We start from the raw sequence: 14,564 nt of genomic DNA, 5'->3' as shown, positions 1-14,564 counted from the left end.
GGGAGAATTGGGCCAATGGCAAGTGGAGAGGGGTAGGGTCTAGTGATGCTGCACACAAACCCATTTTAAAAACAGATAAAAGCAGACAGACAGGACAGATAGGGACATTCATTTCCATCTGCTGCGGGACGCTCTGCCGGAAAAATCCATACTTTACCTCCATCAACCTTCAGAGAGCCAACCTAGAGACTTCAATCTATCCACCTTCAGAGACCCAGACCAGACCAGAGGCAGAGCAGAGCTGACCCAGACCGCTGTTAGTAGAACCAGAGAGCTGAACCGGAGTCCAGTCCAAAACCTGACCAGATCCGTGGCGAGGCATATTTCTAAATATATTGTGAGTACATAGTAGAACTGTGCAGAACCAATCTCTTAGTTAAAGTAATATAATTCAATCTATTTTAATCTAACCAGAACTGTCTCCTAGAAGTTGTACCTTGTCATTTTGCAAAACTGTCACTTGTCACTTTGAACTTTAAAATTTCAAATCTGAAAAACGACCTTTACAAAATCGCTCATATCTCCGCGACCGTTTGTCTTAGAGACTTGCAGTAACTTTCATCTGGAAGCTGAGATCCTAGTCTGTCCTAGGACCCCAACACGATAGTGATAGTCCATGTAGTTCCTCTGTAATCGCGCCCGGCGCACTCGCAAATTTTACCACGATTTGCCAATTTCTCCACGTGTAAAAATCTGCTGCTGCTTGCCTTCCGTTGCAAAAAATTCGTTTGCAACCTGACAACCATTATAGAGCATTGCTAAAGTGATCCTGAACTTATTCAAAGCATATACCACTCACCCTAAACCTCTAGAGGGAATTAAAAGCATTTTAGCATATTTTTCACTTCATTGCCAGCACATATAAAAGCATTTTGGGCCTGTGTTTTAAACTTCTGTAGTCCAAGCTTGCTGTGGTGAACTGAATCACATTTGATTGCATTTCTGAGAACTGTGTGCTTCCTTCCATTTCCTTGCATTGCATAAAGGGGGGGAGTGGATTGCCAGAGAAAAGTGATTACATTGTTTTGTTGAAATCATATTGAGTATTTTCTGTACTGCCTTTCATTCAACATTGCATCCATTTGAACTCTATAAAGTATTCTCTATCACATTATTCTTCTGTCCCTACTTACCAGTGTGCTACCTTATCCATTTCATGTCAACTCCTTAGCGATTATAAAGAGGTGTGCTAGTGCCAGATTCTCTGTTGTTAATCTTTATCATATCAGATTAAGTGTGCTATTCAATTATTAATTTATTCTAAAGTGTGATATATATATCTATTGTTTAAATTATCAATTAAACCTTTTAACTTGCAAAACAGAACTACTTCTTGGCTCAGTGGGGTCAGGAGGATTCCAAGAGAGGGGTGTTATATAGGGGTAGTCATCCAGAACGCATGAACTGGACATAAAGATATATCAATAAGGGTTTTCATTCAGTATTCTAGACTAGGCGTTGACTTGGCTGTAGTGCTGAATTGAATCCTCTTACAAATTGGGGGCTCGTCCAGGACGTTTGGATTAGATCTATCACTTGTGCAGATTAATACAGCGTGCCAGCTGACCAGATACACATATCCGGTCGGAGCACACGCTATGTTACGCTGTAAAGCACTCCTCAAAGGAACGCTCTAAGAAAAAGGTCTGTTTTGCAAAAATAAAATACTAATTTCTGTAAGTCAGGACAGAGACCAATCTCTAGAATGACGACCTTAGTAGACATGAAAATAGCCAGAGAGCACTTCTTACATAAGTTATTTGTGAGAGGTGAGTGGACTCACCAGGACCAGACGGTCTGGTTGCAAGCAATCGCACCCCAGATCACGGAAACAGGGTCAGATACATGGAGAGACCAGGGTCCCTTACATGTGGCCCTGAGTGAACTATACATGGCTCCTAAAGCTAAGGATGAGCACAACAAGATTGCCAGGGTAGCGGCATATTCATATTTACATATGGGAGCCATGCAGGACAAATGTGCTGAAGGCCAAGATTTGGCGAGTAGGCAACTGCTGGCATTACAGAAGGCCCAATCTGATCTGGACTCTTCTGAGCAGAGGCTGCAGAGGAGCCAGGAGTCAGAAAATGATAGTAGGCAGTATATCATTAAAATAAAAGAGGACATGGATATACTGCAACAGGAAAAGGCTGACCAGGATACCAGATTTCTGGCCTTGCAGAAGGAGTACCAAGAAGGTTTGGACTCCCTAGTGCAGAGCCAGAAAAAGCTGGAGCAACAGTTAGATTTCAATAGGGTATGTGCTGAGCAGGTAGTCACCCTGCAAAGCCACCTAGATAGGGAGAAGGCAGAGAGCAATAAACTGATTCTGAAAGACCTGGATACCCAGGCAGAGTTTGATCAGGAGCGCCAGAAAGCTGGTGCCTTCCAACGGCAGAGGGACGACCTGGCAGCACAGATGCAGGCTCTCAGTCAGGAAAGAGACACTTTAGGCCAGGAAGTCTGCCACTTAAAAAAGGAAATTGAAGAAAATCACCTGGCCCTCCAGGGGCTGGGTGACCTCCAAAAAGAAAACCAGAACTTGGTAGAGCACACCAGAAGGGTGGAAGAGGCTCTGGCAAGAAAGGAGCAGGCCAGTAGGGATGGGACTCAGGAGGTAAACCTCCTGCAGCAAAGACTGGCCCAGTTCTCCAGGACCAACCAGGAAGCACAGAGGGAAAATGAGGCCCTCTGTCAACACAATGATAGGCTCCAACAACAGGTAGCGATGCAGGAGAGACTGATAGAGTCTAGTAAGGCCTTAACTGAGGAACTGAAGGCACAAATGCAGGCTCTTGCATTGCAACAGGGAGCAGGGGCGGATGGAGACCAGGTTCGCTGGGAAAGGGAAACTCCTGAGCATAACCTCAGGAGCCCTAGTACCAGAGGCCTTTATCTCTCTCAGTCCCTGGACTCTGCCACCCCCATGTCCCCTGGCGCACATGGGCACCGGGCCACAGGGATGGCAGACTACTATCCAGACAAAAGTATGGGGCTCATAGGCCAGTACCACCCAGGTATGGAGGGGCGGGCATCCGGGTATGGGCACCCAAGCACAATGCAATTTAGTGGGGAACCCCAGGAGAGTAGGCCCATTAAGGGCATCCTGAAAACCTCTGCCCAGTTAGGTCAGTGGGGGGGGTACCCATCAAATCCTGGCAGCAAGGAGGGATCTGAAGACTCCTCTGAGCGGTACAGGACACAGGTACCAGGTCCCCACATTCTGCCAGCCATTCCCAGGCTCGCAGAATCCGGGAAAACCTGGAAGATCTGACGGGAACCTCTGGGAGCAGTGCCTCTGAGTCAGAAGATGAATGGACCAGGGTTACCCGAACCAAAAGGGCCAGTAAGGCAAAAAGGGCCTTGCTTAAGGACCCCTTAAAGCAGATTAAGGCGATCAGGAGCATCATCACGCCTTACCATAAGAACGCTAAGTATTCTGTTTGGGAGCACTTAGAGTTGTTTGAGCAAATGATGGAGACTTTCCATTTGAAGGACAGCCAAAGCTGTATTCAATATGTAAAGTGGACCTTCTCCCCGGAATACTCCAGTTTCTTTGCGGGGCTGGAGGACCAAAATCATTTAAGATGGTCCACCTATAAGGCGGCCATCTTGAAACATTTTTCTGTTCACAGAAATCCTCAAGAGGCTCGCAAGGCAGCCTACAATTTGCAATGTGGGAAGGATCAGGCCCCACAAGAATTTGTGCAAGAACTGAAACGTGCTTTTGCGCAGACCACACAGACAGTAGAGAATTCATTAATACATTTTTTCATGCCTTGCCCAAATACATAATGACCCAGCTCGTGAGGGATTTTCATGAGAAAAGATCTTTAGACTGGGTCATTGAACAGGCTACCCGGATCTATGAGGTGCAGAAACCGGTAGATAGCAAAAGTAATGCCCAGAAAAACCCCAAAGCCAGCAGCACCCCTGCTTCTGCCAAGGTGGCAGAGGTAAAGGTCAACCCCGTTTTGGATTTGGAGATGGGGGGCCTAAAAACCTACCTGCACCTAATAATCCTAAGCCCAGAAATCCCTCGGGACAGTCACAGGCAGGGAGTGAAAGAGGTAGTCCCAGCAATGGGGTCCCTCGCTCTCCTGACTATGTAAGTCCTCGCTACAAAGGTAACAGTCCAATCCTGGGTTATGTGTGGACTCCCCCAGCCCAAGGGGGGGGATCCAACCGAGCACTGAACCCAGGGAACTTCCCTCCAAACTTCCCACAGGAGGGCAGAAATTCTCCAAATCCTGGGCAGAACTTTTTCCCCAGGTATCCACCCAACTTCCAACCCCAAAATCATCCATCCTTCTTTCCCCAATTCCCTGAGCCCAGACAACCGAATCCGGGAGAGGGGAGGCCAAGGGTGGAGGGGTACCCAAATCTTCCCAACCAGGGGTACTAACAAAGAAGGGATAGCTACCCTTCCCGGGATCAGCCCAGGGGAGAAAACAGGGCCCTGTATCAGCCTGAGCGGGTTTCCCAGTTAGAGCGCCAGGTTCAAAACATGGCGCGGGATCTGGGTCACATACTGAGGGCTCAGCAGAACCCTCAGATCGGCATGCCGGCGTAGAACGCACCCAACTCTGGACCTAGTGCTCCAGAACAATGACAGCACCCCGATAACTCACCGGTTCCCAGGGAGGAGGCACAAAGGGAAGGGGGGTGTAAAGCCTTGGAGGAAGCTTCCTTCCTCACTTGTAAACAGCCCCTGGAAACCCAGGAACCGGAAACAAAATCTCCTACCCCTGAAAGTCTGCCACCCAAGGAGCAGAGAGGGGGTAGGAGAAACAAAAGACCCAAACAGACTCAGTTTGAGGAGGAGGTACAGATCTTCCAATTTGAGGGAGAGGGATCCTCAGAGGATCCTGGGAAAAGGATCTTCTCCTTCAGAGAGGGGGGAACTCCTCCCAAAGAAAAATGGGTCCCTAGGGATGCAAATCCAGACTGGGGAGATGGGGAGACTGAGCTACCGCCGCCCACCATCTCATCCCAGAACCAACAGCAAGAAAATCCCCTGATTCAAACCCATCCTGGTGACTGCCTCCAAAAAGGGGGGGGGCGGCCCAGAACCGGAGCCAGGGGAACCCACAATGGCTCTGATCTCCAGTTGCCAACTTTTTCTTTCAGATTCCCAAGGCTCTCCAGAGAATTCTGCCCAATACTCTTCTCTCGCCATGTCCAAAACCAGAAAATTAGCCCACCAGTTGTCCAAAAATGTACATTATCTGTGCCCCCTTGAGAAGAAGGAGGGAAGATACTATGCCCCGGTACAAGTACAGGGGCAGGGTACAATTGTGGCACTGGTGGACACGGGATCTCAAGCTACCCTTCTGTCCAGAAGGGCCTTTGATGAACTGAATGCAGGAAGGGGAGAGAATTACCAAATTCCTCTCACCTCTCTTCCTGGACAACTGCAGAACTTTGACGGGAAGGAAATTCCCGTTGAGGGCACTGCAGACTTGGACATTAAGATCGGGCGACAGAAGTTGAAACACCCGGTCATAGTAGTGTCTCCAGAGGGCACCCCTTGTTTACTAGGGAATGACCTCCTGAGAAGGTTGTCACCCCATATAGATTGTGTAAACAAGGTCCTCTGGACCCAGACTAGCCGACCCATAAAATTAAAACAGAGTGTCAACCATATTAGTTTAAACGGCACCTGCCACATGGTTGAACAAAAATCTGACCAAGTAGAATTCCACTTCCAGAACAACCAGATTCCAGACGTGACAATAATAGCAGTAGGACAACAGACTGGTGATGGGGGGTCCTCTCTATTTCTGAAAAACAACCTTCCTTCCAGTTCAAGGTGGTATTCCACACTGGAACGAAACACCCTGAAATTCTTTACTACTCCACAATCAGAAATTCCCACTCCTATAGTCCAGAAAGATGTGAAATCAGCTCAGAGCCTGGCTGATATTCAGCAAATTGGAGAGCAGTTGTTCATCCCTGTTCAAGTAAATGATGGGAAGGACTCTGTTCTCGCTCGAGTGTGTGTGAACAACGGTAAGAGCTTCATCAGCGAAGCCATGTTTCGCCCACTCCCAAAAGATCCAGCCATTCCCACCTTCAAACTGATAGACAAATGGGAAATGGACCTGGAAGCACCTAATTCCAAACATCTCCTGCCAAGCAGGTGTATGCTCAAAATCTCCATTGGCAACAAGAGCATAGTCCACAATTGTTGGGTCGTGCGAGACGTCCCTGCCGCCTTTTACTTAGGCAGTGACATTCTCAATCACTTTGCCATTAGTTTGGACCTAATAAACTTCAAAGCTTGGTCCCGATTAGCGGATAATCCCATGGGCTTTGATGAGCCAGAAAAAGCATTTAGGTCAGCTCAATTGCTACCTTATGCAGTTGAAATTAAGGTTAAAGAGGAAGTCACCATCCCAGAATGGACCCGACAATTCTCCCTGGAAGTGAAAGTTAAAAGGGGACAAGAGTTGAAAAACCCTGATGCTTACATACATCTAAATGCTTCTCTCCAACAGCAAGGGTTGGGGGTAAACCCAACACCATAAGTCAACATAGAACATGACACCATTCTAATAGAGGTGGATAACAGCGACTTAAAGAGTATTACTCTAGCAGCAGGCACCATTATTGGAATGGCGGTTGATGACCGACATTTTTCCATTGATTTAGGAAATGAACTGTTAGGACCAATCCCCAATGACTGTTTTGACAGTGACAGCGATGACAATACAACACCAGACAGGATTTTTACCCGGCATGGGGGGAACTTCCTGGTGTACACTTCTTGCCCTTATGGTAAGGAAGATGTGACTTGTGACTTCAGGAGGGATGAGGTGATTTTCCAGGTCCATGAGGGCTGCCTTTCCCACCTGAAGCCTCCGGTCCAAATCAGCACTCTGACCAGGGACTTCTCCACCCAGCTGGAGGAGGCCGCAGAGATAGCCAAACCAGAAGTCTTTCCAGGCTTCAGGCAGATGGTGGAAGAGAGAGTCAACCCAGCTGATGCCTGTGTGACTCTGGAACAAAAGCAAAAGTTGAAACAAGTTTTCTTGGATTTCCAAGATCTCTTTGCGGTAGACTCATATGACTGTGGTCGCACTGACATCCACACAACAACAATCCCCACGGACCCTAGCATGACTCCTGTGTTTGTGAAGCAATATCGCTTGCCTCTCGCATCAATGGAGTCCCTTACTGAAATAATTAAGAACCTTGAGTCCCGGGGAATAATCCGTCCAGTCCACAGCACCTTCAATAATCCGGTGCTGGGAATATTGAAGCCAAACGGCCAGTGGAGACTCTGTGCCGACCTCAGGGAGCTCAACAAACGGGTCCATACTTCCCGATGGCCTCTTCCCTACATTGACCAAGGGCTGGCCCAGATTCAGGGGTCACAGGTATTCACTGCAATAGACCTGACCAATGGATACTGGACCGTGCCTGTCAGTAGGGAGGACCAATACAAACTGGCTTTTACCTTTGGGGGCCAGCAGTACACATGGACCCGGACTCCCTTCGGATACCTCAACTCCGGCAATGAATTCAACATTTTTCTACACAAGGCCATGCCCGACTTGGGTGCGAGGGGTAACCTGGCTTATGTAGATGATGTCCTCATCAAAAGCTCAACTGTGGAGGAACACATAGCGGAAATCCGTTATGTTCTGACACAGTTGAGGGCCGCCGGAGCAAAACTTTCCTTTCAGAAAGCACAGTGGTGTAGAACCCGTGTTAATTTCTTGGGGCATGAGATTACTCCTCAGGGTCTCTGTCCCCAGGAAAAGAAAGTGGAAGCACTTCAAAAACTGAAAGACCCCACAACTCTGCGGGAACTAAGGAGCCTCCTTGGACTGACTAATTACAGCAAAAAGTTCATTGAGGGCTACGCAGAGATCACCAGACCCCTGATTCATCTCCTGAAGGGGGGGGTCAAGTGGGAATGGGGTCCAGAACAAGCCGAGGCGGTAAAACAACTCAAAAGAAGCCTCTCACAAGCGCCCTGCCTAGCTTACCCTGTCAGAAACAAGGAGTTCTTCCTGGAGACGGGGTTCTCTAATAAGTGCTTGACGGCAGTATTATACCAAAAGCATGACAAGGTCAATAAAGTAATCTCCTATGCGAGCAAAACTTTATCCTCTGTGGAGGAAAAATTCAACGATTGTGAGAAGGCACTCCTGGCAACGGTGTGGGCATTGAAGAATTACCGCCCGTTTATCCAGGGGGAACACATCATAGTGGAGACTCCACTCCAGCCTCTGCAATATCTCCAAAGTGACAGAATCCGGGCCGGAAATGTGAGTAATTCCCGAATTACTTCCTGGATTCTGTCAATGCAAGGCTTTCCTGTGGAGGTCAGAGATGGCAAAAACAAGAAGAGTCCCCTCGCGCAAGGTCTGGCTGACTTGCATGATTGTGCCAGAGAAAACTGTCTCGAGGACGAAAGTCTGAAAATCAAGGACAACATGGAGGCATACCTTAATTCCCCCCACAAAGTCTTTGAAGAAGACAAGTGTGAGGGAATGCCCACTGTGTATGTGGATGGATGCTCTTACCATGTTGACAACAACGGGGAGAAAGAACTGGTGGCTGGCGTAGGGAATGCATGGGTGAATGAGTCCCCTGAACCCTCCGCTGGATACAAAATTGGTCCCCGAAGTAGTCAGGTGGCAGAATTAAGGGCTGCGCATCAGGCCATCCTCACTGCTGTCCAGCATCAACTCCACGAACTGGTCATAATCACAGATTCGGATTATGTACGGAACGGGTTCGTGGAGCACCTGGTTAATTGGAAAACCAGAGGCATGTTATGTGCTAACAACAAACCCTTGAAACATGGGAAGTTGATTCAAAACATTGATGACCTGGTCACCTCGAATGAGATGACCATCTATTGGAAGAAGATCAAGGGTAATTCCAAAGTAGAGGGACCAGACAAAACTGGAAATGACTTAGCTGATCAGCTGGCCAAAACCGGGGCCATCCAAGGGGATCTAATTGAGATTGAGTCCCTGTTGGGGGAAATCCAGGTCACTGCTATCACTAAGTCCCAGACAAATTCTCACAACGACCTTTCAATTGCACAATGGAGTAAGGAGACCCCTGATGCTGATTTGATTACAGCTCAGAAGGGGGATCCAATAATTGGTAAATTTTACCAGCACCTTGAGGACCCTGAGAACTTTCCCCTGACGGATACCGATTACACTGGGAAAGAGGACCTAAGAGTGTTGATGAAATGTCCAAAAATGTTCCGGATCCAAGACGGTTTGTTGGTAAGGAAATCCAAAGCTGGCCACGATCAGTGGGTGGTTCCTACCTCATTCCGAAGCCTGATGTTAAGTCACGCCCATGATGCGGCCACTGCCGGTCATAGGGGGTTTCACACAACATTGGAAATCTTAAGAGAGGTTGCATACTGGCCACACATGGGGCAGGACCTCGACCAATACTTGAAGGGGTGTCTTGTGTGTGCACAATTTCAGCCATCATCCCTCATGCACCGTGCGCCTCTCCAAAAGAGGGGGATGACACTGCCATGGTCAGATTTACAAATCGACTTTGTAGGCCCCGTGATTCGCTCTGCTAGGGGGAATAAGTACATGTTGACTGTGACATGCTTGTTTACCAAGTGGGTGGAATGTCTCCCAGCCCCAAATTGCAAGGCAGAAACCGCAGCTGCCCTGATGATTAACCACATCTTTTCCCGTTTTGGTCTACCTCAAAGGATTTAGTCAGACAGGGGTAGCCACTTCACCAGTGAAGTAATGACAAAGATGTGGGAGATACTGGGGGTCAAAAGGAAGTTGCATATTGCTTACAGGCCAGCTTCTTCTGGGGCAGTAGAGAGATATAACCGAACCATTGTGAGCATATTAAAGAAGTTTGTGGCAGATTCTGGGCCAAGTTGGGATATCCGATTACCTCTGGTCCTAATCGCCATCAGATCTACCCCTTCATCTGCAACCAAAATGTCACCATTCGAGTTGATGACTGGACGCAAGATGGTGCTTCCTCAGCATTTGCTCTACAGGACCCAAGAGCAGACACTGATAAATGCCTCCACAACTCATGAGTGTGTGGAGAATTTAAGCAAACACCTCCAACATGCTTTTGCTTACGCTCAGTGGAATCTAGAAAGATCGGCTGATAGCATGAAGACCCACTATGACCTGAAGACTTCCAGGAAGGAATATCAGGTGGGGGACCGGGTCTATCTATACAATTTCCAAAGGAACCAGGCCAAACAGCGAAAATTTTTGCCTGCATGGAAGGGACCCTTTGAGATTATAGACAAAATCTCCCCTACAAAATCCACATCCCCAAAGGTCCTTTGGCAGCGGGGGAAGACAAGTGGGTCCACATAAACCAGTTGAAATGTTGCCATCCCAGGCACACTCTGTAACAACTGGAGGAATCCTCTGGAATCCTAGCGGGTACTGTCTCAGACTAATTCAGTTCCAACCATAAAACATACCACATCTAGTCTCTAAAATATTCTGATTTGCATGAAACTGTCTCTTAGTTATACTGCTTTTTTTTCAAAATAAGAATGTAATGTTTCGTTATGATGAAATGCATATGCTGCCCCACTATCTCAACAGTGGTGGAAAAATGTCTATGAATAGGTATTGCCGCTCTTCCTTTGTCGTCCTAGGAGAAAGAAAACCTGGAGACCGGCCAAGGAGGATGATCCGGAGACTGGGAGGATGACGCAAGGGGGTCCAGGGTACCGCCCAATATTCCCATCAGGACCGGCGAGGAGAACCGATCGATCCGACCGGATGGAGAGGAAGATGCTGAACTGTGCCATCTACAGAATTGGAAGAAGATAATGTGGACATACCAGCGCCAGGGTTCAAAACCTCCCTTGCAACCGACTTCCCCTCGACTCAAGTCAAAGCGCAGTCGGGCGGGGGGGTTTGTGGAGGATTTTGACCCATGTGGAATCATTAGACGGGGTAAATGTGGGGATTAAGCTGTCGCTGCCCATCATTTTACCCCAGAACAAAAATAAATCATTGGAGTGGGTAAAGATGGGGATGTGCTGTTGCCGCCCATCATTTCATCCCAGAATCCAGGAGAGCTGCGCAGTTGTGTGCACACCAAAATGGGTTGCCAAAGGAAAAACAGTAGCGCCGGTTAGCTCAAAACAGCGCTTCAAAAACCACCCTGGTTTCCCTGAATGCAAGCTTCAAATGCCCATTTTAAACATTGCACATATGCAAAATGTTCACTGAACACCAGCAGACATTTGGCAGAAGGAAATTTTGTGTGCATACTAAATCTGGGAAGATGAAGAGCCCAAAACAATGTTTATAACAAGACTGGCTGAGCTGTGGATTTCAGCAGTTTAAGTAAATGTGGACTGAAAGACACTAAAAATCTAAATGTTTAAAATAAATGAGTGACCTATTTCTGAGTGTCACATAGGTTGCAATTGTTTAAATGTCATAGATTAAACTTAGAATCAGCATTCTAGCTGCATATGTAAAATTGTTAGTTGTATTTGAATGCAGAAAACTGGGGAACAGAAATGACATGTAGCTAAAAACTGGCTTAAAGAGATTCCAATTTTTCCTGGCAACTACCCCCCATCAGGAGTGAAACTTGAGTCACAGCTGTATTCCCAGGCCTATCTGCCTTTTGCTGGCCACACTAAGGATATGCCATCTCTCTGATAATTGAATTAAGGGGAGCCCCCACAGAATACAGGAGCTCTGAACAAAGCCCTGTCCTGACTCAGGCAAATGTTTTATTGGCGGGAGTCGTAAATGGAGCTTCCTCCTGGAAGGAAAGGGGAGGGGCACTGCCTGTGAGAGCAAGCTGGCTTGGCAGAACTGGAAAAACCAGAAATTCAACCTTGTGCTGGGGGGAAACCACACCCCTTTGGGGCCAGAACATAACTCTAAAAAGATGGATCATTCATAGAGCGGACATGTGAAAATTTTATAAATGATACCATAATTCTTGTGATTTTTCTGCCCACATTTTAAGAGGTTTTTAGAACCGGTGGTATGTTCAGGGGGGTTTTAGCGGAAAAGAGGATATTACTCTAAATGTATGCATGTTAAAAATCTGACACTTCATCAATTAATGTCCATACTCCTTGGGCACATGTGTGTAAATTTGGGTTAATGTCCGATATTGCAAAATCAGTTAAAAAGTGAAATATGTGCCATTTCTGAATGCAAGCCCCCAGGAAGAGCAGAGTTTGAACAGGGGATACCTCCTGTGATATGTGAGGGGTGCATGTAATTTTAAACAAATGTGTACCTGTGCAAATATGTCTTTTTTTATCAAATATAGATTATGTGCAATTTGACAGGGGAGTGTCCTCTCTGCAAGCCATAAAATGACATCGCTCTGACTCACAGTTCCTTCCCCAATCATGGGAGAGGGGAGAATTGGGCCAATGGCAAGTGGAGAGGGGTAGGGTCTAGTGATGCTGCACACACACCCATTTTAGAAACAGATAAAAGCAGACAGACAGGACAGATAGGGACATTCATTTCCATCTGCTGCGGGACGCTCTGCCGGAAAAATCCATACTTTACCTCCATCAACCTTCAGAGAGCCAACCTAGAGACTTCAATCTATCCACCTTCAGAGACCCAGACCAGACCAGAGGCAGAGCAGAGCTGACCCAGACCGCTGTTAGCAGAACCAGAGAGCTGAACCGGAGTCCAGTCCAAAACCTGACCAGATCCGTGGCGAGGCATATTTCTAAATATATTGTGAGTACATAGAAGAACTGTGCAGAACCAATCTCTTAGTTAAAGTAATATAATTCAATCTATTTTAATCTAACCAGAACTGTCTCCTAGAAGTTGTACCTTGTCATTTTGCAAAAATACACTTGTCACTTTGAACTTTAAAATTTCAAATCTGAAAAACGACCTTTACAAAATCGCTCATATCTCCGCGACCGTTTGTCTTAGAGACTTGCAGTAACTTTCATCTGGAAGCTGGGATCCTAGGCTGTCCTAGGATCCCAAAACGATAGTGATAGTCCTTGTAGTTCCTCTGTAATCGCGCCCGGCGCACTCGCGAATTTTACCGCGATTTGCCAATTTCTCCACGTGTAAAAATCTGCTGCTGCTTGCCTTCCGTTGCAAAAAATTTGTTTGCAACCTGACAACCATTATAGAGCATTGCTAAAGTGATCCTGAACTTATTCAAAGCATATACCACTCACCATAAACCTCTAGAGGGAATTAAAAGCATTTTAGCATATTTTTCACTTCATTGCCAGCACATATAAAAGCATTTTGGGCCTGTGTTTTAAACTTCTGTAGTCCAAGCTTGCTGGGGTGAACTGAATCACATTTGATTGCATTTCTGAGAACTGTGTGCTTCCTTCCATTTCCTTGCATTGCATAAAGGGGGGGAGTGGATTGCCAGAGAAAAGTGATTACATTGTTTTGTTGAAATCATATTGAGTATTTTCTGTACTGCCTTTCATTCAACATTGCATCCATTTGAACTCTATAAAGTATTCTCTATCACATTATTCTTCTGTCCCTACTTACCAGTGTGCTACCTTATCCATTTCATGTCAACGCCTTAGCGATTATAAAGAGGTGTGCTAGTGCCAGATTCTCTGTTGTTAATCTTTATCATATCAGATTAAGTGTGCTATTCAATTATTAATTTATTCTAAAGTGTGATATATATATCTATTGTTTAAATTATCAATTAAACCTTTTAACTTGCAAAACAGAACTACTTCTTGGCTCAGTGGGGTCAGGAGGATTCCAAGAGAGGGGTGTTATATAGGGGTAGTCATCCAGAACGCATGAACTGGACATAAAGATATATCAATAAGGGTTTTCATTCAGTATTCTAGACTAGGCGTTGACTTGGCTGTAGTGCTGAATTGAATCCTCTTACAGTTCCGACAAATTCTATGTTTGGCTCCGGGGCGGAGTGGGGGGAGAAAAAGCATCCAGGATGCTTTTCTTGACCCTTTGAACAAGAGGTATTCTCTTTAAAATGAAAACAAACTACTAATCAGTCGTACGGCCTACCAATAATTTACATTACACTTCCATCTCTGATATTCAGATGTGCGGAACCCATTGCTTGGAATAGCCAGCTTTAAGGTCTATCTGGAAGCCACGCTGGTCCTGCAAGTTGTGGATCAGAATTTGAAGACAGTTGCAGAGGTTGTTATTTTGGACTGAGAGGTAGGCACCATCCAAGCCAGATATTGAGAATTTGGGATTTCAATCCTATGATGATATTTCGATTGGAGGATGGATATTTTCTCTTAATTTGTGGACTTTAATCCTTGAAACAAATATGAAAAACATATGTTATGGCGGCTGTGCCATATATTGGTTCAAGGGTATGGATTTGGAGAATCAGAGGAATGTTTTGCCAGATGGATTTGGGGATTGATTTCTATAACTCTTTATCAGGAAGGTAATTGAGCCATAAGGGAGAACTCCAGTCCTCCTTGTTCATAGCCCCTGCTGCACCAGCCCAGCTGCGCTGGTAACTGTGATACTGCACCACCAAATATGGTGTATTTGGTCAACTGTTTTGGTTTTGTGACCAGGCCGCTGGATGGAGATGTT

The sequence above is a fragment of the Ambystoma mexicanum genome, chromosome 3q, assembly GCF_040938575.1.
Source record: "Ambystoma mexicanum isolate Mex_15411 chromosome 3q, UKY_AmexF1_1, whole genome shotgun sequence".
NCBI lineage: Eukaryota > Metazoa > Chordata > Amphibia > Caudata > Ambystomatidae > Ambystoma > Ambystoma mexicanum.
Note: the sequence above shows the minus strand (reverse complement) of the source record.